We start from the raw sequence: 26,700 nt of genomic DNA on the forward strand, positions 1-26,700 counted from the left end.
TTACTGATATTGGTTTTGCTTCCTCGACGACGAACATTTCTCTTGCACCTGGTTGTTCATCGCACACTGTTTTAACTCCTCTCGATGCTGGGAATTTAAGGACCTGGTATAGGGTCTAAGGTACAACTCTCATGTTATGGATCCATGGACTTCCAAAAAGGGCGTTGTATCTCATGTCGCCTTCGATCACGTGGAACTTCATTTCCTCGATGGTCCCGACCACGTTTATCGGTAGAATTATCTCGCCTTTGGTGGTTTCACATGCCATATTGAATCCATTTAGAACCAGGGTTACGGGCACGATCTGGTCCTGCAGGCCGAGTTGTTTTACCACCTTCAATCTGATGATGTTGGCCGAGCTACCTGGATCGATCAACGCACGCTTAACTTTAGTTTTATACATGAGTACGGATATTACCAGTGCATCGTTATGAGGTTGTATGACTACTTCTGCATCTTCATCATTGAAGGACAAAGTTCCTATGGGTGTGTAATCTTGAGTTCGAGATCACTTTTCTCTCACAATCGATGTCTTAGTGCGTTTAAGCACCGGTCCCTGAGGGGTATCGGCGCCGCCGATGATCATGTGAATGACGTGCTGTGGTTCTTCTTGTTCATTTTGCTTGCCGAAATCCCTGTTTTTAAAATAGTTCTTCGCCCTATCGCTTAAATATTCTCGAAGGTGCCCTTTGTTGAATAACCAGGCTATTTCTTCTCTTACTTGCCTGCAATCTTCCGTCCTATGGCCATGAGTGCCATGATGTTCGCACATTTGATTGGGATTCCTCTGGGCAGGATCGGAATGCATGGGTCGAGGCCATTTAGTGTCTTTGATGCGTCCGATAGTCGAAACGATGGCGGATGCATCAATGCTGAAGTTATATTCCGATAACCGAGGTGCTTCTTTAAATCCGGCAGGCCTATGAAACCTACTTCTGTTCATCAGCCCCCGGGACCCTAGACTTCGATCACTTCTTTTGTTATTTTCCCCGAGGTTATGTCTCGATTCACTGACTCTGCGGCTTCCATTGTACAGTTGGTATCGATCCTCGATCGAACCTCGTTCTCGATTAGTATCCCTTCAAACAGCGGGTTCAGATCCCAATTGATCATATTCGACCCTAATTTTTGATTGGTACCGATTGTGCACATCGGCCCACGTGATGGATGGGTATTCGATCAGGTTATGTTTTAACCGCCGTGAAGCCGTCGAACTTCGTTTGTTCAAACCTTGAGTGAAAGCCTGAACAACCCAATCATCTATGACCGGTGGCAAGTCCATTCGTTCCATTTGAAAACGAGATACGAACTCCCTTAGCATCTCGTTATCTTTTTGTCTTACCTTGAAGAGGTCTGATTTCCTTGTTGCGACTTTTATGGCGCTGACATGTGCTTTCACAAAAGAATTTGCTAACATGGCGAACGAGTCGATGGAATTTGGTGGTAGGTTGTGATACCAAATCATTGCCCCCTTTGAGAGGGTCTCTCTGAATTATTTTATCAACACAGATTCGATTTCATCGTCTTCTAAATCATTGCTCTTGATGGCACATGTGTAAGAAGTTACTTGCTCGTTGTAACCAGTCATTCCGTTATATTTGGGAATTTCGGGCAAACGGAATGTTTTTGGGATTGGTTTCGGGGCTGCGCTCGAGGGAAACGATTTTTGCATGAATTCTTTCGAATCCAACCCTTTTATCATTGGTGGAGCTCCCGTGATATGATCGACCCTAGAGTTATAAGTTTCTACTTTTTTATCATTGGCTTCGACTCGCTTTGTGAGTTCCTCGAGCAATTTAGCAATTTCGGGAGCAGTCCCCGATTCTTGCTTATTTGACTTCACTATGACTGTCTCCGTTCTGTGGGTGATTTCTCGAGGTGGATTGGGCTCTAGCCTTCTTTTTAGCTGGTTTGGCTCTGCAACTGAGCTATTGCTGCATGTTGGGCTTGCAACATTTTGAAAATCATACGAAGCTAACATCGTTTTCCTCGACGTTATGGGTATCTCGAGCTGTAGACCGAGTGCCCCCATGGATGCTATTTTCGGGTTCAGCATGTAGGTTCACCTCAATGGCTACATGCGAATTGATATCTATCGGCGCTCCAATTTGAGCTCCAATGGTGTTTACAAGTGGTCTTTCGGTACTAGATGTCAAGTTGTTGTTTTCGTCTTGAAGACCGGCTCCGTTATCGATTGGTGAAGCCATTTGATTGGTGGTTAGTCGTTGCTAATCCAAAATTCTAGATATTTTAGGAAACAAGCGCAAAATACAATGGCATATTTCTTTTTTCCAGATTCGTATCAAATAACCACTATTATCCTTAGCCCCACGGTGGGCGCCAAACTGTTTACCCGAAAAATGGATAGAGTTGAATTTTGTACGTAGTTCTAAGGATATGTGATGTAGCTTAATACAAATAGTAAGTATAAAAGGAAATATTAAATATGGACTGCAAAGAGTGCAAAATAAATAGAGTTGTAAAGAAGACGATTTTTAGGACTAAGCAAGATGAATCAGTTTATGAGGCTTAAAAGAGTAACTCTTGAATATAAGAGGATATGGTGCTTGAATTACAATGTGAGCTAAAGAAGGCCTTAATACAGAAATGATCACCATCTCCTTTATAGTATAGGGAACTTACTTTAAATATAATTAAAAATACTCAGTGGGAGACCCATGATAAATCAGCTTTTTCACAATTCCTGCCAAGATTCTCTCCTCTAGTGGGATTGCAACGACTTTCGTCTGTGAGCTCGATCTTGACTTGAGCTTTCGATCTTGGCTTGAGCTCATTCTGACTTGAGCTCTCGATTTTGGCTTAAGCTCGATTCTGACTCGTACCCTTGAATTGATTCGAGGTCAATATTGGTCGGTCTCTGGATCAAAAGCTTGATAGCTTTACTTTGCATCATAGTTCGATTTGGATTCGAGCTTGATAATGATATCGAACTCGACATTGATCGCCCCCTCGGGTTCGAAGCTTGTTTGTACCATCTTCGGAACCCATCTCGAAGTCTCACTTCGATCAATTAGCTTTCGAACTCGATCAGACGTACGAAGGCCAAAATCTATTTCGACCGCATACAGTATGATCGAAAGCTTGCACTTAACAATTGAAATGTGAATGAACTAATTTTAATCATGGGTTTTTAAGTATTATAGTTTTAATTAATTACACCTTATTTGTTGTCTAGAAAATTAACTCACGCAGGTGTGGATTTTATGTATTTCAATGGGTCTCATCAGAATTGAAGCTAGGAACCTCTCGTGCTGAGGCCCGAACGAAGAGCCTACCACTGGAGCCATCGATACCACGCCCCTGGATCTGGTTCAAGTTCCAAGACCTCAGAAGAGCATTACCGAACGGTTGCACACGACTAATGAAGGGCCGTGATATGCACGCCCAAGCGGATAACACGGTGCGGATCTCGGCCCGTATCGGCAGCAGATCAGTGATTAACGAAGTAGAGGATTTTTACATTTCTTAGAATTGTACTAGGGATGAAACTCTTCTACTATATAAAGGAGATGATTTTTATTCAATGGACACATTGTAACACGCATATCAAGGCAATATACATTTATTTTCCCTGCTTCTAAAGTTATTCAAAGTTCTTATTTTTGCTCATAGTCCTTCATAAGTATTTGGCTTCGAACCGAGGGTAGACCAATCACTAAGTTCAGACTCGAGCTCGGACCTAACATCACAACTGGTTTAGTAATTATTTCTATATTTAAGTCACTTATTTAACGTTATTGATCACTTGTATTAAATTAGTCCACATATCCTTAAAACCACGTATAAATTCAATTATTATCCATATAAATGGTAAACAATTTGGCGACCACCGTGGGGCCAAGGATAATAGTGGTGGTTTGATACAAATCTCCATAATACACTCTATTTTACACTTGTTCTTTAAGGTCTCAATTTCAGATCGGCTTGAAAATGTCAAATATCAATCTGCTCACTTGAATGTCAAGGATGTATCTGGATATCATGGCGAAAACAACAATCTGGTGCCTAGCAATGAGGTGACCCTGCTGATCCTAACGAGGTCCCAGTCTTGGACGTATTCGATGCTAACTCATATGTGGCCATCGACGCCAACCTTCCTACTGACCCCGAAAATAACGTTCGCGGAGGAGCCTGATCAACGGCTCAGGGATCAGCCGAAGGCGAAGGAGACGAGGTCAGTCTACGATTGAACTTACAAATGCTACAGGCTCATCAAGCGGTGATAGCACAACTGCAAAACCAAAGTCGCGCCCCCAGCAGAGTTGAGCCCAAATTGCCCCGGAAAAACACCCGAAAAAATGAGCAGATCACCAAAAGGCAGGATGAAGCTAAGTCCGGTATCAGCCCTGAAGTGATGAAAATGCTAGAAGCATTAACGAAACGAGCGGAATCTGGTGAAAAGAAAATAGAGGCAAATGATAAAAAGGTAGAGCCATACAATTCCCGAGTTGATCAAATCCCAGGAGCGCCTCCGATACTGAAAGGCCCGGACGCCAAGAAATATTTCCAAAAGCCTTTCCCTCTAAGCGCGACACCGAAACCATTCCCGAAGAGGTTTTGTTTCCGGAACTCCATTTATTCATTCGCTATGCTCGCGAATGCTTTTGTAAAATCTCATGCCGGAGCCATCAAGGTGGAGACCAAAAAATCAAACCTTTTCAAAGTTAAGCAAAGGGACAACGAGATGCTCAGGGAGTTCGTGTCAAGGTTTCAAATGGAAAAGATGGACCTGCCTTCGGTTGCAGGCGATTGTGCCGTTCAGGCATTCACTCAAGGACTTAACCCCCAAATCTTCTTGGCTTTGCAGCAGCTGAAACAAAACATGGTAGAATACCCGGCAGTAACTTGTGCGGACGTCCACAACAGATACTAGTAAAATATCAGAGTCGAGGATGACCAACTCGTAGCCCTTTCCGATTCCGTTTATCCTATCAGAACCAAAGATAGGCCTAAAAGAGTTGTCGATCATGAATCAAGGCTGACCCGAGATCAGTATCAACCATACAATAAAGATCGAAGGGGAAACGGGTCCGAGTGCAACTCTACAAGGAACAAAAGGAGAAGTGATCGAGGGCCCAATAGCCGAGGGCTGATGAGCAAATATGGTTTCTACAGGCCACTGGGGGGGGGAGGAAAGCTCCGAGATTATCAAAGTATAACTTCAACGTCGATGCAATTAGCATCGTATCTTCCATCGAGCGCATCAAAGAGACCAAGTGGCCTCGACCTCTGCAGTACGATCCTACCCAGAAGGACCCTAACTTGATATGTAAGTATCATGACACTCATGGCCACAAGACCGAGGATTACAGACAATTAAGAGAAGAAGTGGCCCGATTATTCCATAACAGGCATGTCTGGGAATTTTTGAGCGATCGAGCCAAAAATCACTTCCGGAACAGGGACTCCAACAAATAGATCAAACAAGAAGAGCCTCAACACGTCATCAACATAATCATTAGAGGGGTCGACGTCCCCGAGGGACCGATGATAAAGCGCACTAAAGTGTCCATCACAAGAGAAAAGGGAACCTGGGATTATATCCCGAAGGGAACCATTTCGTTCAATGATGAGGACGCCGAAGGCATCGTACAACCACAAAATGCACAAGTAATATCTGTACTTATAAATAAATCTCGAGTTAAATGTGTGTTGATTGATCCAGGTAGCTCGTCCAACATCATTAGATCGAGGGTCGTGAAGCAGTTGGGTTTACAAGACCAATTAGTGTCGGCAGTCCGGGTGTTGAACGGATTTAACATGGCATGTGAAACTATCAAAAGATAAATAACTTTGCTTGTAAATACCATCGGGATGATTCAGGATACCAAATTCTACGTGATCGAAGGGGACATGAGGTATAATGCCTTATTAGGAAGGCCTTGGATTCATAATATGAGGGCAGTACCCTCGACATTACACCAGGCACTGACGTTCCCCACACCGGGAGGAATAAGGACGGTTTACGGGGAACAGCCAACCGCAAAAAAAATGTTCGCTCTCGGCGAGGTGATCTTGATGCTCGTGATCTCGACATCAAAGAATACGGAGCCGGTTAGGAAGTAAGAAACTAAATAGCAATTATCGATACCGGCACCGACCAAACCAGAGGAGCAGGGAGCAGGGAGGATGCTGATTACGTAGTCCCTAGATCTTTCATCGCCCATGATGATTTAGATGCCACCAAATCAATGGTCAAGGAGCTGGAGCAAGTCATATTGATCTAACACTTACCCGATTGGAAGGTATACCTAGGCACGGGGTTAACTCCCGAGCTCAGGAAAAAACTCATTGAATTCCTTATAGCTAACGTAGATTGTTTCGCTTGGTCCCATCTTGATATGACAAGGATCCCGCCGGAGAAAACCACTTATAAGTTGAGTTTGGATCCAAAGTTCCACCCGGTTAAACAGAATAGGAGGCCTCAGTCCAAAGTCAAGCATGCATTCATCAAAGATGAGGTATCTAAACTCCATAAAATAGGTTATATTCGGAAAGTTAAATACTCAGACTGGTTAGCTAACATATAGTGCCTAAAAAGGGAATAAATTAAGAATGTATGTAGATTACAAAGACTTGAACAAGGCATACCCTAAGGACTCTTTTCCTTTTCCTAACATCGATCGCATGATCGATGCGACGACCGAGCACAAGATACTCATCTTTTTCGATGCCTATTCCGGGTACAACCAAATTTGGATGGAGCTGGGTGATCAAGAACAGACTTCTTTTATCACTAAATTCGGCACCTACTGTTATAATGTAATGCAATTTGGGTTAAAAATATCGGAGCTACTTATTAACGCCTAGTAAATCGTATGTTTGAAGAACAGATAGGAAAATCAATTGAGGTTTATATTGACGACATGTTATTTAAGTCCTTGCGAACAGAGGACCATTTGAAATATTTACAGGAAACTTTCGATATATTAAAGAGATACAATATAAAGCTGAACCCGGAAAAATGTTCATTCGAGGTCGGATCCGGAAAATTCCTCGGGTTCATGGTCTCCAACCAAGGGATCCATATCAATCCCAATAAAATCAAAGATATAGAAGACATCACCATGGTGGACAGTGTCAAGACTGTTTAGAGGCTAACCAGCCGTATAGCCGCCTTGGGCCGGTACTTATTGAGGTCCTCAGACAAAAGCCATCGGTTCTTCTCACTATTAAAGAAGAAGAAGAATAATTTTTCTTGGACCCCGGAATGCCAACATGCTTTGGAAGAACTTAAATGGTACCTTTCGAGTCTACCCCGACTCCATACTCCGAAGGCGGACGAGCAGTTGTACCTTTACTTGGCAGTATTCGAGGTGGTGGTAAGTGGAGTCTTAGTCCGGTAAGAGGAAGGTACACAATTTCCTATTACTATGTTGGTAGAACTCTAGGCAAAGCCGAAACAAGGTATCCTCACCTGGAAAAATTGGCGCTCGCTTTGCTAAGCGCCTCCAGAAAGTTAAAACCATACTTTCAATGCCACCCCATATGTGTTGTGACCTCTTACCCACTGAGAAACATCATGCTTAAGCCCAAGCTCTCAGGCCCGTTGGCCAAATGGGCAGTCGAAATTAGCGGGTACGGTATTGAGTATCGACCCCGAACCGCTATCAAATCACAAATTTTGGCAAACTTCGTAGCCGACTTTATGCGGACCTTAATACCTGAAGTGGAAAAGGAACTATTGTTAACCTCAGGGATTACCTCGGGAGTTTGGACCCTCTTTACGAATGATGCTTCGAACGCAAAGGGGTCCGGGCTCGACATCGTGGTGAAACCACCTATGGGTAACATAGATAGGTAGTCTATTAGAATTGTGAAATTGACTAACAACGAGGCCAAGTACGAGGCCATGATTATAGGTCTCGAGTTTGCTAAAATCCTTGGGGCCGATGTGATCGAAGCTAAGTGCAATTCCCTCCTTATGGTAAATCAAGTCAGCGGGACATTTGAAGTAAAAGAGGAAGGATATGAAGGTACTTAGACAGGTTGCAGGTAATGCTGCATCAATTCAAGGAATGGACCCTGGAACACGTGCCCCGAGATCAAAATAGCGAGGCCGATGCCCTGGATAACTTGGGATCATTGGTTGATGACGACAAATTCAGTTCACGAACAGTCGTAAAAACTCATGAAGTCGGTGATGGAAGAAGGCCATGCCGAAGTCAACTCGATAAGTTTTACTTGAGATTGGAGGAACAAATATATAGATTATTTGAAACTGGAAAGTTGCCCTTGGATCCTAAAAAATCGAGAGCTCCATGCACGAAGGCGGCTAGGTTTAGCCTGTCCAAAGGGACTATATTCAGAAGAACATTCGATGGCCCGCTCGCCATATGATTGGGGCCAGGAGATACCGGATATGTCTTAAGAGAAGTTCATGAAGGCACTTGCGGAGACTATTCGAGGGTAGAATCTTTGGTCCGCAAATTAATCAGAGCCAGCTATTACTGGATCGACATGGAGAAAGATGCAAGGCACTTTGTACGAAGATGTGATAGCTGTCAAAAAAATACACCAATGATCCATCAAACCGGAGAGCCACTCCATTCGGTCTAGTCCCCATGGTCGTTCATGAAATGGGGAATGGACATCGTTGGTCCCTTGCCATGGGCACCTGGTAAGTCTTTGTTCATATAGTTTATGATCGATTATTTTTCTAAATGGGTCGAAGTTCAAGCATTCAAGAAAGTCGGGAAAAAGGAAGTCATTGGCTTCATTTGGGATCACATAATATGCCGATTTGGGATACCGACCGAGATCGTGTGTGATAATGGGAAGCAATTCATCGACAATAAAGTAAACAAATGTTTCGAAGATCACAAGATTACAGAGATCTTATCCACACCCTATCACCCTAGTGGGAGCGGACATGCAGAATCACCGAACAAGACCATACTTCAAAACCTAAAAAAGAGGTTTACCGTTGCCAAAGGAAAATGGAAAGAAATCTTGCCTGAAGTCCTATGGGCGTATCGCACGATCTCGAAGTCTAGTACTGGGCCACCCCATTTTCATTAGTTTACGGTGTCGAAACTTTAATACCAGTCGAAATGGGAGAACCGAGCCTTAGGTTCTGATATGCTACCGAAGAATTGAACGGTGAGGCCATGAGCACGAGCATGGAACAATAGGATGAAAGATGTGAGGCCGTCGTAGTCTGGTTGGCTGCCCAGAAACAGAGGATAGAAAGATATTACAACCAAAGAGCCAACCTCCGACAGTTCAAGATCGGGGACTTGGTGTTAAGGTAGGTGACACTACAGACCCAAAACCCGAATGAGGGCAATCTAGGACTGAAATGGGAAGGACTATATCGAGTCGTCGGAATTACCGATAAAGGCTCGTATAAACTCGAAGCAGGAAACGGTACACAGCTACCGAACAACTGGAACATGACACACTTAAAGAGGTACTGCTGCTAAGGTACGATCTCATTTACTTTTTTATAATATTATGAATAGGACTAACACTTGTAGATAATGGTCAAGGGAGAATGTAACTCTTTGGTCTGAAAGCACGCGTTGCACTCTTTTTCGGCAAGGTTTTTAACGAGGCAACAATAAATTTTGCTAACATAGATTCAAAGGCCGGTCTTAAACCAGAGTCAATGGGCACATCAATAGTATCCGAGTCCTCTCAAGATCGACCTCGAATACTAGGGGCCATCACCCTCGGGTTAAGGTTCTTGGCAAGGAAAGAAGGAAACTTTGTACTTGAATAGCTTAGGCTCGGTGGTTAGAATTTATTGTAAGGACCAAACGGTCAAGTGAACCGTATCCACATAGGCCACCTTAGTCGTGAAACAAGCTTTTACACACTTTCGATCATGTACTTTACACACAAAGATGAAAGAAAGTTTACACCTTGCTATTACGTATTCTTGCCTTTTAAAACATAGATCCTACCCCTATTTGGGGACAATCGAGCCTAAGGGCTACCCCTATTCGGGAACTATCGAGTCCGAGGGCTACCCCTACTCGGGGAGAAAAATGTTCGGGCAACTCGAGCAATAAAACCTATTAGGTAGTGCCTAAACATAAAAGGCTACAACCACCCTAAAAATGGCTCGGAGACATCTGAAGCTCATAATCAAAACATAAGGCCTTCATAAAGATTTAAAACCTGCTAAAAGGCTACTCTCGGCAAAATCATCATCTAAAAATCACTTAAGCATTTTGGGAAAACATCCGATCACACCGAGTTTTCAAAGCTCGAGCAAATAAAGCTGCATCAAAGTCAGGCTCTGTTTGGACCTCTTAAAAGCAAATGACTTATTGCTACATTTGATTCTATGTTAAGGCATTAGAAATATTTGCAAAAATAGAAATTATGAAAAGATGCTAAAAAAGTAGAGACTTGAAATTGCCAGAAAGGGAAATTTTATATATTCCGGAATATATTTACAAAGGCCCAACAAAAATGGCCTCAAAATAAACAAAAAATATACACAAGACAAAAACTATAAAAGTTCTAAGGCATTCATGCCTGATTTTCACCGGGGCCCGAGTCATTGCCAGAACCGTCGGAGCCTTCGGATCCCTCAGAACCCTCGCAGCCTTCGGCACCTTCAGGCTCAGAAAGTTTCTTTGCCTCGGCCTCAAGCTTTATTGCTTCCTCGATCTCGGACGTTAGGTCGAAGCCTCAGGCGTGAATTTCTTCAAGGGTCTCCCTTCGAGACAACTGCCTCATATATTCAGCATTGGTCTTCATGCGGGCCTTGGCTGATTTGACATCGGCTTTGTATTGGGCCACCATCCCCTCAACATAGACAGAGGGAGTCTCGCTCTGCGATAACCGAGCTCAGCTGTGCTCGGACATCATCATTCAGCTGAGCCCGCTTGTCAGCTTTCTCCTTCGCCACCCGAAGTTGAACCTCTACCGATGTCAGCTTTACTTGGGCGGTTTATTTTTCTAAAGCCAGCAGATCCATCTTGCTCTTCCACCCATCGGCCATGGCTTGGATCTCGTTCATTTCCTTTCAGAGTTGGTTGATCTGGTCGATCTTCTGTTGGACGTGATAGGTTATATTATTAGCCATTACGACTAGTTTCTTGTTTCTAACTTCAAAGACCTTTACCTTTTTGACCAGGTCAGCGTGTTCCCGCCTCAGGGCCAATATTTCCTTCTGAGCCCTATCCAGCTCGTCCTGAAGGTCCTTGATGGTCCTGTCTTGTTCCTCGCTGAGGAGCTTGTACATGTCCTTCTTTCGAGCCTGCTCCTTAAGCTCAAGCTTGAGCTGATTGACATCGACACGGTACCAGAGGAAGCTCTCGTGGTGAAGTACCTAGGCCTGGAAAACAACAAAAGTCATGAGAGATATCAAAACCTAAGTAAAAATTTGAGAAGACATAATGATGGCTTACCCGGTTCAACGCCTGTTGTGCCTAATTGAAAAAGGCACGGCACATCCACCTCATTCATTTTTGCCTGGTCCTACTCGGTCACCAGTCATCGGAGGTAGCTGGCTACACCCACGGGAGCAGATAGAACCAAAGTGGGAGAGTGGCAGAGTACTATGGATTCTGTGGTAGGATAGCCATACCCCTTGAGGGAAGCTTAGAGAAATTTGAGAACCGTGATAGATAGTGACTAGGACCATGGATTTTATTTGGATGCAACATGACTTCGAGTTTGGAATGCATTGTTAAACTTTTAGCTGATGTCAATGGGGAAGGAGGAACCTTGACGGGTCCCAGGGTTATGTAATTTTAGCTTCAAGCTAAGGGGGAGAGTCCCACCGTCTATGATTGGATTGCGTAGTTGTCAACTTGTGCGGTTTCTGGTTATCGGTGTATTGATGGGTTATTACGACTAAAGAAAGGAAACATTAGTGGTAACTTGAGCAAAGGATTTGAGGAATGTGTGCTATCTTTGGCCTTATCGGTTCATGTTCAGGTCTTGGGTAGACTCAGAGTCTATGCTTCGTGTGGATGTGATGTATAAGGAAAGGAATTCAACCGGTTGCTTCTTTGAGAGGGTGTTCATGTGCTAGAAGAGCCTTGGAGTTTGATTATATTCAGGGTCAAGTCAGAGTGGGTAACTCTAAACAATGGTTCTAGTGGGTCAAAATATTCAAAGTGCGGTGCCTAAGGATTTCGAGTCCGTGGTATGGTTAAGTATAGAGTTTTGGCAGCGGATTATGGAAAAGGGGACTTGGAATATTCTATGTTGTCTACAGTTTGCGGTGCAGCATCGGAGGATCGGGAGAAAATAACTTCGGATTCATGGAAAAATTTTCAGAATGGGTGTACCTGTTGATATAAGGAGGGTATGAGATGGTTCGTAGGTTTTGGAGACAACGTGGTCTCGTGAAATAAGGTCACTCAGGATGAGTGTGGATTTGGGTTCATGATATTTCGAATGGAACTATTATTATTTCTAGGGCAAGTCCTGAGTAAATTAGAAGAAGTGGCTCGGTTGGTAGTTGTTGAATCAACACGGTTATGGCAGTGGCCAGTTTCTCCAGCGTGAAGTTATACATGTAGTTTGTGGTTGTACACTATGGCTTGAGCGCCACCATAACTTGGTTGATTTGGGAGGTATTCGATTCGTATGGCTTTGTTATGTAAAGGATTTCCGAAAGAGTTATGGTATTTTAGATCACGATATGAGGTTGTATTTTTTGCAGTTTGGGAATTTAGTTGCGTGTTGCAATGGTTCTCTTGAAATAAGTTAAGTAAAAGGTTTCTATATAATGAAGTGTTTATCCTATTAGTGGGTTAGGAGTTATTATGGAATTTTGGTACTCTCACGTATTGGCATGTTAGGTGCAGTGAGTGGCATGGGAAATTGGAAGTTAAGGATCAAGGTTGCAGTTGATGTCGACAAGAATGTCATGAGCTCGGATAAGCAGGGAAGAATTCAGATGTTTAGAGTAAGCTGGTATTGTCCTTAGCGTCACCTGAGATCGGTGTCCTGTGTAAAAGACTTTGTGTACTGATTTGTAGCTTCTTGATTTTCTCTACAGCATTAGTGTGTCTGGTGGTATGGATGTGCGGACCTTGCTACCCAAGTGGAATGGTAGTGGGAGCATGCCCCACAGGGAGATTTGTATAAGTGTGACATGTCAATCATTTGATTGTTAAAGATTGAGACCGAATATGGAGGTCATGGTAATATCGCAAGTGCGAGAGTTTATGCCTGAGAGGCATTCTATTCCTTAGGTTGTGGACCATGTGAGTTCGTTCTGGATTTGACGGTTGTTCTTATGTGTCGTGAATAGGTCATTGTGGGTCCTTGAGAGGCTATTTAGCCAAACATGGTATGATCAGAATTTGTTTGAGGTCCGAGGATGGATCTAAATGTGAATGTGGGCTCTATATCAGGCCGGATCTGCTTATCTCGGCATAGCGTTGTTTTCGGAAGGGTCTTCGAACTTGGATGTTATTTCTGTCGTCAGCTATTCCGTGTAATCTATATTATACCAGGTGGGTTGTGAGGTGGTTTGATTATTCGCACTCGTATTGAGGTCCCGTATGGTTTGTGATATTATGTGAGCAGGATGGCTCTCGAGATACAGATCATATATCGCACCTTAGTTGTGCTTGAGCTTTATAGCACGTGACGCTACCCATCTCCCTAAGATTTGTATTATGCACTTGGCGTGCTTATAATTGATATTCGAGCACCTCGTGAGTGTAAGTGTTACAGTCCGATGTGTGTTTTCTTTAGATTATTATGTGTAGATCGGGTGGCACGCCGCCACGGGTATATGGTTGGATCAGGTGGCACTTCGCCACATATATGTTTTTTGGATCATGTGGCACGCCGCCACGGGTATCATGGTTTGATCGAGTTGCACGCCGCAACGGTATCATGGTTAAATCGGGTTGCACGCCGCAACAATGTGATGTTGAGTACAGTATCACATATCTTCTATTGTGTGTTTTGCTTCTCATTTTTCTGAGAACGGTCCATAATATCTTTTCGGTTGGTTAAAATTAGTTACGTGGATTGAGTAGATTTTTCTAGAGTTCATTTCCTTATGTATCATCTTTGAGTTTGTAGCTTGTTGGCACATTGTGGCATCATATGAGACTTTTGGCAGTGTCTGAGGTGGCTTACTGCCTGAGCAACCTGTACTGGATGAGACGAGGTTATTGGACCTGGGATCAGTGCGATCAGATTTATATGAAGCATATTAAAGAGTAAATATTGTTATTCAGTCCAGAATGAGGTAATGGTTCTTGTCGGGAGGAATAATTCGGCAGGTGGTAATGAGTTCTACACATCTTCTCTGTCGTGGCAGTATTGCGAGAGTTAAAGCAAGGCTTAACTGGTCATGAGGTACACCACGGGCTTCGGGTTAGTGGAAGTATTAGCTATTGTGCCTTGGAAATATTGCTTTAGGAAAATGAGTTACGCGGTGCATGGTAAGAATCCAGTAAGGGTATACAATCATGTGTTGGTACATCATGTAGTGATGGATACGGTGTTCGTATGTTGGAAATAGACATGGTAGAGAATTTCAGATGTTAGAATTTTGCCTTAAGGCTTATTTGACTAGATAAAAGGGAGGATTTTTAGTTTGTTTTGAGAAAATATGCTCAACTGGGTTGTGGTAGCACGGGTAGGTGCACGAGGTGTTAAACAATGATTTCGGACAACTCCAGAGCAATTCTTAGCACGTTCGAGGACGAACGTATGTTTAAGTGGGAGAGAATGTAATGACCCGACCAGTCATTTTGCGATCTAGCATGTCATTCGGCGGTTTGAGACCTTGAGTATCTTCACTTCGGGTATTATGACTTGTACGTGTGGTCGAAATTGAAATTCGGGAAGTTCGGAGTTGATTTGGAGAGAAAATTCTAATTTCAGAAGCTTTAAGTTGGAGGAGTTGGCTCACGGTTGATTTTTGAGTAAACGACCTCGGAATTGGGATTTGAAGGTTCCAACAGGTTTATATGATGATTTTGGACTGGGGTGTATATCCGGAGTGGGTTTTGGATGACCCGAGAGCATTTCGGTGCCTATTTTGAAAGTTGACAATTTGGAAGAATTTCATAAATTTGAGTTGAAGTGCATTTCAATGATATCGACCTCCGTTTGGGATTCATAGTCTGGGAATACCTCTGTATGATGATTTCGGTCTTTGGAGCACGTCCGGAAGTGGATTTGGAGGTTAGTAGGTCATTTTGGGGTCATTTGGGCGAAAGTTGGAAATTTGGATAATTTTAAAAAGTTTGACCGGGAGTGGACTGTTTGATATTGGGGTAGGATTCTGATTCCGAAAGTTGGAGTAGGTTCGTGATGTCGAATGTGACTTGTGTGCAAAATTTGAGGTCAATCGGACGTGGTTTGGTAGGTTTCGACATCAAATATATAAATTTGAACTTCTAAAGTTCATCAAGCTTAAATTGGGGTGCGATTCATGATTTCGATGTTGTTTGATGTGATTTGAGGCATCGAGAAGGTTTGTGTTATGTTATTGGACTGGTTGGTGTGATTGGACGGGGTCCCGGGGGCCTCGGATGAGTTTCAGATGCTTAATGGATCGATTTTTGGACTAAGGAAAATGCTAAGGCACCCGGTATCTGGTGTAACCGCACCTGCAAGTTTTTGGCCGCAGGTGCGGAGCTGCAGAAGTGGCCAAGAGGGTCGCAGAAGCGATTTTGGGCCAGCTGGGAAGTGCCCGAAGGTGCGAGACTTCTTCCGCATCTGCGATGGCACAGATGCGGCCTCTTGGAGCGCAAAAGCGGAGTGGAACGTAGGAGCGAGGTGCATTTGCGCATCTGCGATGTCGCAGGAGCGGGACATTGTCCGCAGGTGTGAAGGGGCAGCCTCTAGTATTTTACACAGAAGTAGTCTTGTTGCCGCAGAAGCTGCCTTTGACTTCGCAGGTGCGAAAGTCGCCTGGGCAGGATGTATAAGTTAGCCAAATCGGGTTTTGGCTCATTTCACCTCTTTTCTCTCGTTGGAGCCGGTCTTGTGTGCGACTTTGAAGTGCCATTTTGTCATCCTTCATGAGGTAAGTAATTTTCACATATTATGAGTTAAATACATGGTTTATATATGGATTTAAACATGGAAACTAGTAGAAATTTGAGATTTTGAAGAAAAACCTAGAAATTGGTATTCTTGGAGTTTTATCACGAATTTGTGCATGAAATTGAGAATAAATTATATATTTGAGTTTGTAGTGCTATGGGTAGTGTTTGTCTTCGAATATTTTTGGAATCCGGGCACGTGGGCCCGAGGGTTGCTTTATCATTATTTTCGAGCGGAGTTGGAAATTATTATAAATTGATTAATTATGAGTATTAGAGTATATTTTGATTTGGTTGCATCTTATTTTACTAGTTTGGGATCGGCGGTCACCGGTTTGAGGTGTTAGGGCAGTGTTGGAGCTGGTTTTGGAACGTCGGAGTGAGGTAAGTCTCGTGTCTAACTCTGTGAAGGGGAAACTACCCCTAGGTGGTATATTTGATGTGTACACCTTGTAGCGGGGACTACGTACGCACGAGGTGACGAGAGTCCGTACGTAGTTAGATTCATGTTATTTTCTAGGTAAACTTAGGTTCACATCATGTTGTACTTGTACTATAGGGATTATCCTTGCTTGTTTAATTCCTTATTTTACATTTCTACTTGAAACTAGACTTGCTATTGTAGAGATTTCACGATTAGTCACCGAATAACTTTACTCCTCCTACGGCATGTTTCTGTGATATATATATATATATATATATATATATATATATATATATATATATATATATATATATATATATATATATATATACATACACACACACTTCATTGAAAGGTTTTTGGTTAAATAAATTACAACTCACACGTTTATTCATGAGTGGGGTCAAGGACCCGTCAAAGCTTCTTATTCTAATGGGATCGGGTCGTTCGCCTCAGCAGGAATATGTATTTCACTCTAATGGGATCGGGCCGATCGCCTCAGTAGGATTTATGTACCAAACTCTCATGGGAGTGGGTCGTTCGCCTCGACAGTTTAATAGATGTATCTATGGTTCGGGTCGATCGACCCTCGGCAGTGCACAATTTAAATTTTTATTTTGGAACGGGCCGTACACCTCGGCATTTCCTATATCATATCCTCATGGAAACGTGCGTAATCTTTGGCAAGAAGCCAGTGTATCTGTGAGTTTTCCTGATTTGAGTTATGAAAATCTATCTGATGAGATCCACTATATATATATATATATATATATATATATATATATATATATGCTCCGGTTAAGGAGGGAATTTATAATGGAGAGCTTGAGCTCTTTGTAAAGAGGGGGATTTGTACCACCTGATTCATACTTGTTTATCTCACTTATTTACTTTGCCTCATATTTACTTACCTCTTTACTATACTTGATATTATTGGACCTCTAGAGAGTGTCGATGTCGACCCCCCGTCACTACTTCTCCGGGGTTAGGCTAGATACTTACTGGGTACACGTTGATTACGTACTCATACTACACTTGCTGCATATTTTTTTTGTGCAGGTACATATGTGACTGGTGGCCTTGTGAGAGAAAAGGCGTGTATGCATGCAGAGACTTACATGAGCTGCATTCGATATTACCACCCGCAGCCGGCAGAGTCTCCTTCAGATTTTTTTTTATTTCTCCTGTCCAAATTTGTATTCCGGACAGAGGCTGTATTTTATTTTACATTCCTAGTTGATTCGCATGCCCTTGTGACACCGGGTTTTGTGGTGATTATGAGTTGTTCTGTATTGAAATTTCTAAGAATATTTTCATTTACTCTGTAAATTCCATCTTCTACTATTTAATGGAAGGAAAAATATGATTTCAAATTATTAAATGAGATCTAAATTAAGTATTTAGTGTTAGCTTGCTTGACACAGTGTCCGGCTCCATCACGACCTTTAATGGATTTTTGGTCGTGACAGACTCGGTGTAGGAGAGTGTCTCCACAATATGTATTACACCGGTCGCTTCCTTTAGAGCGGAGCAGGCTTCTCGCGGGGTCCCAGCCCCCATCTCCATATTCGCCTCTTGAGTTTGAGGGAGGTCGGCCTCATGGCTTTTCTCCTCGGTTGCCGCCGTCTCCCCGGGAGGGGTCGATCTGTGGGCAACAAAACTTCGTCTTCTTCCGACTCATCCTTGAGCCGGAGAAGAGAGTCAGAGTCTGGCTCCCAGGAGCTGGTGCTCTTCTTTGGCTTACGAGCCACCCATTTCTTTGGCTTCACCTCGGCACCCGGGGAGCCCGAAGACTTTCTTTTCCTCTTCTTCTTTTCACCTACGGCAGCCCCGGGTTGTCCCGCAACGGAGGGATCAACGGATAAGGAGACGTCCTCATCCCCTTCCAAATGCCTAAGTTTAGTGTTCTTAGGCAAACCTATAAAAGAAAAAAGAAAGGTTAATATAGTGTGTGTTAAGAGCACGGTAATAACGATTCGGGGGAGAGCCTTTCCATGAGAACGTGCCTCCCATCGGCCCTTCAAAATCTTGCATCATGAGCGCTCGATGAAATCTGTTTGCAGATGCCTTTGATCCACTCCTTGAGCAGGGGGACCGCATTTGGAACCCTGGGCAACAGCTGCACAACCACAAATACGAATGATGAGAAAGGGAATGAAGAAAAATTGACACTTAAGGAAATAATGCACTTATGAGATGCATTCCACTTCTCGGGGAATGGAATGAACTCGGGAGGGATCAAGTCTTCAATCTTCACCCGAACGAAGTGCCCCTACCAGCCTCGATCTCGATCTTCGTCAATACTTGAAAAGGAGGCCTTGCTGGCTCGACGATTGAGCTTGATCAATCCCCCTCAGATAATTTAGGGACTGTATAGATGAAGCAAGTGGTGGAGTATAATTTGGGGACTGTATAGACTCGGTGTTATTCAAAAAATAACGGAGGAGGATCACGATCCTCAAAAGATACGGGTGGATTTGCCCAAGTCACACCTCGTATCTCTTGCAAAAATCCAAAACAACTGGGTCTACCGAGCCCAATTTAAAGGGGTAAGTGTAACACTTAAAAACCCCTCCATGTGGGTAGTAATGGCATCCTCAAGCCCATGGACTATTACGTTCTTGCCTTCCCAGTTACAGTCCTCTCGGACCACAAAAAGGACATCTTCAGTAATGGAGCATATATACATCGATGCTCCTTCACCCCGATCCTATTTGGATGAGGGTTTATGGACTTTGAAGTCGCCTGCAATTGAGCAACCTCCAGGTATAAAGCTTTTCATGGGAGGCTCAGGGTAAGATGCCTCGGGAGCAGCCACCTCGGGAGCGGCCGCTTCAGGAATAGCCTCCTCAGAAGTAGTCACCTCGGCATTCATGGCCGGGTGGGAAGATGAAGAGGCAGCCTGTTGAGGAACTGATTTGGAAGTTTTGGCCATTGGTATTTGATAAAGTTTGAAAATTTAAAGAAAAAGCATGAAGGTATGAAGGAGCAAATTTGAAGGATGAAGAAAAGAGTATGAAGATTTGAAAATAATCTGGTTAAAAACCTAAGAACAATTATGAAGATTTGAAGATCAAAGAGGAAGGTATGAAGGTTTGGAAGAAGTTGGTGATAACTAGGAAATTCGAAGGTCGAAGCTTGATCGGAAAGTGGAAATGGAGCTAAGGATGGAAGCTTTTATAGGGGAGGTATGCGACGCTTCACATTCGGAGGAAACCAACCGATGGTTGACACATGTCCAAAGTCAGAACGACAAGACTGATGGAATGTTTTGACTTCTTCTTCGTTTCAGTTGTAACGTACGGAGGAAGGAACCAGAGAACATCTGTCATTTCACATCGTTTTTGCAAACCTACTCTATGAGAAATGAGGGGACTATCTGTATACGGGTAAAACTGAGGCTAATGAGCACCTCAATTTTCTGGTGGGGAAAACGAAGCAAGGGTATAACTACATGGAATCAGAATCGAAGCTAGGAACCTCTCGTGTTGAGGCCCGAACGAAGTACCTACCACTGGAGTCATCAAGACCACGCCCCCAGATCCGGTTCAAGTTCCAAGACCTCGGAAGAGTATTACCAAACGGTTTCACACGACTAAAGAAGGGCCATGATATCCACATCCAACCGGATATCACAGCGTGGATCTTGTCCCGTATCGGCGACAAATAAGTGATTAACGAAAAAGAGGATTTTTACCTTTCTTAGAATTGTACTAGGGATGAAACTCTTCTATTACATAACAGAGATGATTTTTATGCAATGGACACATTGTAACACGCATATCAAGGCAATATATATTTATTTTCTCTGCTTCTAAAGTTATTCAAAGTTCTTATTTTTGCTCATAGTCTTTAATAAGTATTTGGCTTCGAACCGCGGGTAGACCAATCACTAAGTTCAGACCCGAGCACGGACCTAACATCACAACTGGTTTGGTCATTATTTCGATCTTTAATTAACATATTTAACGTTATTGATCACTTGTATTAAATTAGCCCACATATCCTTAAAACCGCGTATAAATTCAATTGTTGTCCATTTTAAGAGTAAACACAATTGAATTAAAATTAAGCATTTTTTATTTTTACAAATGATCGAAATGATTATAAGATGAAATAAAATAAATAAAATAAAACGGAAGATATTATTATTGATTAAATGCAGATGAACAAGAATTTGTTGTTATGATTTAACTACAAAAGTAATTGGACTGCAATATCACTACCACTATGCTTCTTGTCATTTTCAGATAGATTACAATGGGGTAAGAGGGGGTTTATTTATAGCTAAACCCTTATATAACGGCTCCCTATAATCTCGCCTGCCTATTATGGACATTATCGACATGTCCCTTACATTACGCCTAGTGGATATATAACTACCTAGGGTTTAAATACTAAATTTTGAGTGTCTTATGATTCATTCAACTCGAGATAACAACATACGGATACTCACATACTATCACGACCCCATTTTTCCACCTTAGGATGTCGTGACGGCATCTACTCTTTAAGACTAGGTAAGCCTAATATTTAATAATAACTCAACAGAAATACTAAAGCAAGACTGATAAACTCATATAAACTCCCAAATAAGATCTCAACAACATTTCTCACAAAACCGGTGGAACTGAGTCATAAGCTCTATAGGATAATCTAGAATGTTTACTACAACACTATTTGAATAAGAAACAACAAAATGAAATGCTATAGAAGGTGATTCCGAGGCCTGCAGACGCCAAGCAGTTATACCTTGATGTCTTCGGAAAGCAGCTAATAGTCAATCACTATCGTCCAATACGAATAGAGTAGTGGCGAGGCCAAGTCAAGACACCTACTAGGACATATTAAACAGAATGAAAACATAATAACGAGAAATAATGGGAGGCGAAGAAATAAATGATACGAAACAAGTCAATAACATAGACTAAAGACAGAATTGTAAGTGTGGAGATAACATAGAGGAAACAATTATAGAGAACCACAATAGTCAAATACGGACAAAACTGATAACACAAGCAAGAATAAAAGCAACAAGGAGTGTTTCACCAATAACTCTTTTCAAACTGAGATGCACAACAAGAATCACAACCGATGTACCGCCTGGTACATACCAAGAATCACAACCGAGGTACCGCCTCGTATATAACAAGAATCACAACCGAGGTACCGCCTCGTATATAACAAAAATCACAACTTAGGTATTGCCTCGTATTCACTTTTCACAATTCTAGTCACAATCTTTCCTTATATCACCGCGGGAGCCTTACATTTAGTTTTAAAAAATATTTTTCCTGAAATAGCTACCCACGTTTTAGCCCACCTTATCACACCACGTGACTTCAAGTAGCTTCTCCTACTAGCAACACACGTATCAAGCCCACCGTATCTCACCGCATGCGTATCAACCCCAAGCCATATACCACTGCATGCATATCAATGTCATAACATAATCACAACTCGCACCACAAGTTCCCATACACCACAACTTGCCAAAAGAATCAACAATATCAATGTTTTCACAACTGATATCCCAAGGCTCAACCACAATGTGTACAAGAATCTCAACAATAACAAAATCAAAGTGAATAGCTCAACAAGAAATATATCTCAACAATTAACAACTTTGCCTCAATGTGATAACAACTTTCTCAACTTCAACACCAATAACTCATCACTAAGACATTTCACGAAATAATAACTTCAATTACAAGTAATTCGACAATTTAAAGATGTAACAAAATACAAGGAGGGCAATAACTTCAACTAAAGCATATAAGAGAAAATTAACAAGTAAGAGGTGAAACAAGTGTTAACAATGTCAGCTAAAGCATGCAAGGGTAGATTAGTACATGAAAGGGTGGATTAACAATGAAATATATAACATGTTAAGACAATTCAATTAAAAGCATGATAAGAGTCTAAATAGCCTAAACCGGTCAAACACCAAATATAGCCCGTGAACCCACTCGTCATCTTGCATACACGACTTTCACATAATACAATTAGTCCAAATAAACTAACTCCTAAGGGGTAATTCCCCCACATAAAATTAAGTAAGATACTTACCTCAACTAGGCCAACTCAACCCTTGGAAATAGCTTTTCCCCTAAAATTCGCTTCCTCACGGTTCAAATCTAACCAAAATTAAGTTAATATCATCACACAATGCAAGGAAAAATAATTACAATATATAAAGCTATGATCTTTAAACTTTTCCCAAAAAGACAATAAAAGTCAACCCGGGGCTAGCCCTGCCAGACCTGGATCCAAGGGTAGATTTTGACTACCCATAACCCCAAGAGTCCATATATATGATTACTTTCAAAATCCAAGTCCAAATTAACTTTCAAATTTAATTTCTCATTTTTCAAAAACATGACAAATTTCCCAATTTTTCCTCTTTGATTCACATGATTTTGATTTTAAATCTAAGATATATTGATAAAATAAAGTTAGAAATTGATTAGAATCACTTACCCAAAATTTGTAGATAAAAATTCCCTTTTCAAATCGCCTCCTACCGAGTCTAGGATTCTAAAATGAAAGAATATGTTAAAAAAATCATACTCCCACCCCTTATGACCAGCTGCATATGTCACATTTGCGACACAGGGTTCGTATTTGTAAACCCTCGCAATTGCAAATCAGGGATTGCATTTGTGAACCCTGATAGCCTTAACAAAAGTCGCAATTGCAACAAAGGCTTCGCAATTGCAAAGCTGGACACTATCACAAATGCGACCAAAATTATATTCTGGACCCGATAGCTAAAAGTCAACCTACGGTCAAACTTTTTAACTTCAAATTGCCAAAATTTGGCAAAACAATACATTTCAACCTACAGACTTCCGAATTCAATTTCGGGCATAAGCCCAAGTCCAAAATTACGACACGAAGTTATCGGAGTCATTAAAATACAGTTCCAGAGTCACTTTCACAAAAGTCAAAGTTTGATAAATATTTCTTACTTAAGCTTCTAAGCCAAGAATCAAAGGGTCCAAATCAAATCGAAATGAAACAAATCAACCCCGTAAGTCATAAAATCATAAACACACATGCGTGAAGCATAAAAAGGGAAAACGTGGCGTAATTACACAAAATAACCGGTCGGGTCATTACACATACTCTTTGGAGGGGTTGCTCCGAATCGGAACTATTTGTCCCTGTCGGTTATCATTGCTTCCGGAACATTCAATCTCTTATGACTATCCATATGCTAGCCTGAATGGGAATGTCTCTCTAGGCACTGATTTAGAGATTCTTTACCACGTGTCATCTTCTAATGCATCCACAAATTTTGTTCATATTTTACTAATATAGATAGACCCCCACTTTCTGAATAATTCTCAAGTAGTATCCAATAGTAGAAGAGTGTTTCAGGCGGAAAAATGAAGTGTGTTTGATACTATTGCACTGAATCAGAAGAAAAAAGCATCACTTCCGCTTAATGCCTGTGGCATGATGCAAAATATGAATAAGAAGAATCTCTAGTACTGAAGAGGAAAGGGAAGAAATCCCTTTCAACAAGTTAGAAAGATGAACAAGAGTCTTTCGCAGGAAAAAGAAAAGCAGACAAGGACAAGATGACAGTGAATCATCTACTACCACTTAGAGGCCTACCGTTTCCAAAATTGTGCCCAAGAATATGAGTGCTAAGAAAAACTGCATTTTTGAAGACCAAATGTCGCTTCAAATTGGGAATCGGAACTTATCAGTGATGGAATTTGCTTTGGTAATTCGGGCAGAAAATCTTTCTGCTGTCCGAGCTGAATTTTTGGGGTAAGGATGTTCACATACTCCTTGCTGAAGAAGATGAACGAGTTACTAGTTACCGGGTTGGTCACTCATTTGTATATACATTTCGTTAACCCTCGCGTTTAAGCTGATGGTTGATCACGTTATCGAAGATATGTGTAGGAAATACAACATCTGCCTTGCCCAAGTGGGTCTGAATATGTGAAGGTTCATGGCATACCTCCACTTTTGGCCTCTAGTGTTGGAGAAAATTTCACCCTCCAAAATTTTTGCCATCTTTACTCTTCGAAATTTTTCTGGGTGGATTTTTCATCGCCACTAAATGGGGTACACGCTACCTAGTTTTAGTTGACGAAGACCATGATCGAGGGTGTACGAATATTTCATGGTCATTCCCAATGAGGACTTGATTAAGCTAAGTGGGCATCTCTTCCCGGAGAGGTGGAATATAAAACGTAAGTATTCTTCAAACTTTATTTTTTTTGTATTCTTTTATTTTTGCCTATTTGGATTGTAACTTTTGTTTTTTTATACTACATCCAACTCGGAGATAATTGGAGAAGTCCCCTATATCAAGAGGCAGGTAGAAAAAATACTGACCACTCTACTATTGAATCTAGGACCTGGAAGGCGATCTCGACTATAACCAAATGGAGGGCCAAAAACCATGGTACAACCGCTTCCATTTCTGCTTTATTATCCTTTACCCTTACAAATTCCAACTTCAATACTTTTTTATTTTCATATAGGTCTCTGTCTGAGATACCATAACCCTCAGCCCGTATTGAACTTCCAAATTTTGATAAAGCTCAAGAATAAGCTAGAAAATCGATAGCATACAAAAGGAAAAAGGTTGCTTCTTCTACCACTCCTCCAAAGGATGCCCCGATTAGCCCTTCGCCAAAGGTGAAGAAAGAATCTTGAAGTAAGAAGGAGAAATCTGGGGAGGTTGGAGTAGTCCTCTAGTTACCTCCCCCAGTTGTTCATTCTCGCCTACGGTATGAATTTGAGGGTGACTCTACAATTGTTGTCATTGTAGCGATAGATAAAGGCAAGACTCTAGAGGAGGGACTGACTGTGATTTATACCATTTCAAATTCGGAAGTAAAGGATTTACATGAGTTACTGGCCGGGGACAATATCCTTGAATTGGTCCTTATTTCGAATTCCCCCAAGCCAGTGGAGCAAGAGATTAGGTCTTATTTGGGTACTAGTCAGACCATTACTATCAAGATACCCGCTGATGTCAATTTCCTATCATGGCCTAAGAGATTTCCCCATGGCTGCACCACATGATCTAGCCTCTTGAGAGTGAGCGGATGAACAAGGTCTCTACGACTGCCCTAGTCAATTATGTAATGACTCCTCCTTCAAGGTAACTTTCTCACCCGATTCATTTTTCTTTCATAATATGGAATCATCTTTGCTAATCAATGCTCTGCCTTTGCATGGCAACTTGGTCTCCATCTAGGCCTCGGATAGGGTCATGAAGCTAGAGGCTTCAAACTTAGAGTTCTGTGTGACTAAGAAGATATGCAAATCCAAGTGTTGAAATTATGCCAAGAAAGCCTCTGAGGAGAGAGTCGAAGCTATTGTGAAAGAGCTTTACCAAATGCAATAGACTCTGGAGTAGAGGGATAAAGTTTACTCCATCGAACTCTCTATTGCTTTGAAGAGGGTTGAAGTACTTGAAGCCCTCATGAAGCAAAAATAAGTATACTAAGCTGAGCTCATCACCGAACACTCTTGGATTAGTGCTTAGAAACTTCAGTTGGAAGACCGATTCAGGAGTTGGAATCTACTCTTAAATCTTTGGAGTCTGAGAAGCTAGGCTTCATTTCAAGCATACCAGTGCCCTTAGTGACCTCAAGCTTCAGTCATCTATTGAAGTTAACTTTGACAAAGTGGCATTCCATTTAAAGTCTTTGAAGGATGCTCAAGCCAGAATTCCTGATATATCCGAGGGGATTCAGAAGGTTGAGGCGGTAGTGGAGGAGGCTCGACGTCTGATGAGTTCATCTTCCTATGGAAACTCATAAGAATATTCTTCAGGAGAGGATGAATCTCTAGAAGCGCTACATAAAAGAATGGCGAAGAAGAGATTAGCCCTACTCCCTTGTCTGCCAAGTTAGTTAAGCCCAACTGTAGCCTCATCTTCTTAGATTGTCACTCCAGTCTCATCACCTCGGGAGCGAAGTGATCTTGAAGATGTGTTTTTTTTAAAAAAAAACATATGTATAGTCCTATATTTAGATTTTTTTTTTTCTAAATTAAAAATACATTCAGTTTTAACTTCTTTGCCTTTAGTCATAAGGTCTTTCATACATAGAATTATTTTCTTTCTCTCATTCAACACTTTCGATTTTAAGATTCCAGTTAAGTAGTGATGCTTAGTCTCGTAAACTTAAGATCTCTTTTAGTCCATCATTTCTCGAATGATGACTTCAGAATTGACGTATAATATATCTAAGATAAAATTAAGGTCGTTTTATGTATTTATTGCGTCTG

The 26,700-nt window shown here is 41.8% G+C and overlaps 1 long non-coding RNA gene across 2 annotated transcripts; it reads left to right on the plus strand.

Moving 5' to 3' along the window:
* Positions 1–23,766: 23,766 nt before the first annotated feature.
* Positions 23,767–26,431, plus strand: LOC107791800 (uncharacterized). 2 transcript variants are annotated; one of them, XR_012698875.1, is made up of 4 exons: positions 23,767–24,647; positions 24,813–24,862; positions 24,942–25,567; positions 25,664–26,431. It is a non-coding gene; the product is annotated as an uncharacterized LOC107791800 (long non-coding RNA). The 2 variants fall into 2 exon arrangements; XR_001649330.2 differs by having other exon boundaries at positions 23,769–24,862.
* Positions 26,432–26,700: the final 269 nt, after the last annotated feature.

This window comes from Nicotiana tabacum, chromosome 14 (assembly GCF_000715075.1).
Source record: "Nicotiana tabacum cultivar K326 chromosome 14, ASM71507v2, whole genome shotgun sequence".
In the NCBI taxonomy this organism is placed as follows: Eukaryota; Viridiplantae; Streptophyta; class Magnoliopsida; order Solanales; family Solanaceae; genus Nicotiana; species Nicotiana tabacum.